Here is a 2,500-nt window from a genome sequence, read left to right as displayed (position 1 = left end):
GCCAAGTTCACTCTTTTCCAGCGTCATCCCCCCAAGTTGCCTTGGGCGCAGTTCGGCCTAGTTCACTCTTTTCCAGCATCATCCCCCCAAGTTGTCTTGTTCGCAGTTCGGCCTAGTTCACTCTTTTCCAGCGTCATCCCCCCAAGTTGCCTTGTTCGCAGTTCGGTCTAGTTCACTCTTTTCCAGCATCATCCCCCCAAGTTGCCTTGTTCGCAGTTTGGCCTAGTTCACTCTTTTCCAGTGTCATCCCCCCAAGTTGCCTTGTTCGCAGTTTGGCCTAGTTCACTCTTTTCCAGTGTCATCCCCCCAAGTTGTCGTTGCCAACAACCCAAGAGTCCATAGTATTCGGAGTTCTAGCGGGGCCTCCCCTTGCTTCCAACAACCCAAGAGTCCATAGTATTCGGAGTTCTAGCGGGGCCTCCCCTTGCTTCCAACAACCCAAGAGTCCGTAGTATTCGGAGTTCTAGCGGGACCTCCCCTTGCTTCCAACAACCCAAGAGTCCATAGTATTCGGAGTTCTAGCGGGGCCTCCCCTTGCTTCCAACAACCCAAGAGTCCGTAGTATTCGGAGTTCTAGCGGGGCCTCCCGTTGCTTCCAACAACCCAAGAGTCCATAGTATTCGGAGTTCTCGCGTGGCCTCCCATTGATTCAAACAACCCAAAAGTCCATCTTCTTCGCAGTTCAACATCGCCTCCCTCGTTTCCAACAGGCCCAAAGGTCGTCTTCTTCGCAGATCCACGAAGAGCTCATCACGATTTGCCACATTCCATTTCCCACGGGTTGTCAACAACACTTTCTCACACTTCCCGCAATCGAGTACGTGCATGACATGCCAAAGCACATCTTATTTGCCTTCCATCGCACTCAAGACGACGGGTTGTGGAAGAACGATATTGTTCACAACAAGTTCAAGGACAACGTCTCAATCAAGGGACACAACCGAATTATGTTGACTGGGTCGCTAAAGTAAACCCGAGTTCATATAATGCACCGCATCCAAAAGAACTAGCCACAACACGTGCATCACTGAGATGTTTCACTAGATGGAACACGTGCGTGACATTAGGATCCTCCAACACCTCTTCGTGATGGAAAGATAGAATTCGAAGCAACCACAGAAGTACCGTCTAGTGGGTAGGCAACACAGGGACTGATCAACCAATATCACCCAAGGCAACGGGTGAAAATGGAAGAGATGCATGCTTGACCGTTCGATACGCAAGGCATGGAGCCAGCCAGCAAGTGCATCTCGATTACAACTCACACACCCTCACGTTCGCAAGACACCACACCACAAGACGGTCCACCCCCCACCTACCATGGGCAAGCAAGCAAATGGAAACATCAAGTGACGCAGGGTCAAGCATCGCTAGGCATGAAAATAACTTTCCACAATATCCGAGGGACTAGCTGCCGAGCTAACCAACGATCAGTGACGACCGTGTGTTGGTATTAATAAAGCTCAACAACTATGAAGAGGCTAGTTGTGCCATGATAAACATGCTAACGCACGCACCACGTGAGGGGGGAGGCCTCATCAAGCTCCCTTTAAAACCTGCCAGTGTGGAGCTGGCCGGCTCAAGGAGCACTCCCCCCCTATAAGAGGTTAATATGCAAAAGGCAAAATTGTACAAGTAGATACACTTTTTTTGAGCAGACATAAGTCCATATCTCGGGCTACACTTCGAATTTTGATGCGATTTTTTGCAGTAATTCGTAGAATAATGGTATCTCCTTGCTCACCAAATTTCATAATTTTTCTCGAAGGGGAACTATTTTTTTTATTTTTTTTACTTACCGGGTATGTGTAAAATCGGGAAAAATAGAAAAGCACATGTAGACTTCGAATTTCGACCTCATTTTTTCCAGTCCACCACTAAACAATATCACGAACCTCCCCACAAAATTTCATTCAGTTTGGCCAAGGTCTTAAATTTGACAAATTTTGGCACCAAGCTATCTAGTCGCGGTGCACCGACCAACTTGGCCAAGTGCAAAATGCATCCAATTCAAAACTTTTGTGCACCAACACTTTTACAGTACTCATTTGGGGACATTTGGAGGCCTTTCCAACCCTCACATCTCAAAAACCACGAATTTCATTTTTTCACAAAACTCCACACAAGCCATCTAGCTATGCCGCGGTGCACCGACCAACTTGGCCAAGTGCAAAATGCATCCAATTCAAAACTTTTGTGCACCAACACTTTTACAGTACTCATTTGGGGACATTTGGAGGCCTTTCCAACCCTCACATCTCAAAAACCACGAATTTCATTTTTTCACAAAACTCCACACAAGCCATCTAGCTATGCCGCGGTGCACTGACCAACTTGGCCATGTGCAAAACCCAACCAACTCAAAACTTTCGTGCACCAAGACTTTCATGGTATTCATTTGGGGGCATTTGGAGGCCATTCCAACCCTCACATCTCAAAAACCACGAATTTCATTTTTTCACAAATCTCCCCACTAAGCCATTTAGCTATGCCGCGGTGC

The sequence above is a fragment of the Vigna unguiculata genome, chromosome 2, assembly GCF_037176805.1.
Source record: "Vigna unguiculata cultivar grain cowpea cultivar isolate G323 ecotype 2 chromosome 2, ASM3717680v1, whole genome shotgun sequence".
Classification (NCBI taxonomy): domain Eukaryota; kingdom Viridiplantae; phylum Streptophyta; class Magnoliopsida; order Fabales; family Fabaceae; genus Vigna; species Vigna unguiculata.
Note: the sequence above shows the minus strand (reverse complement) of the source record.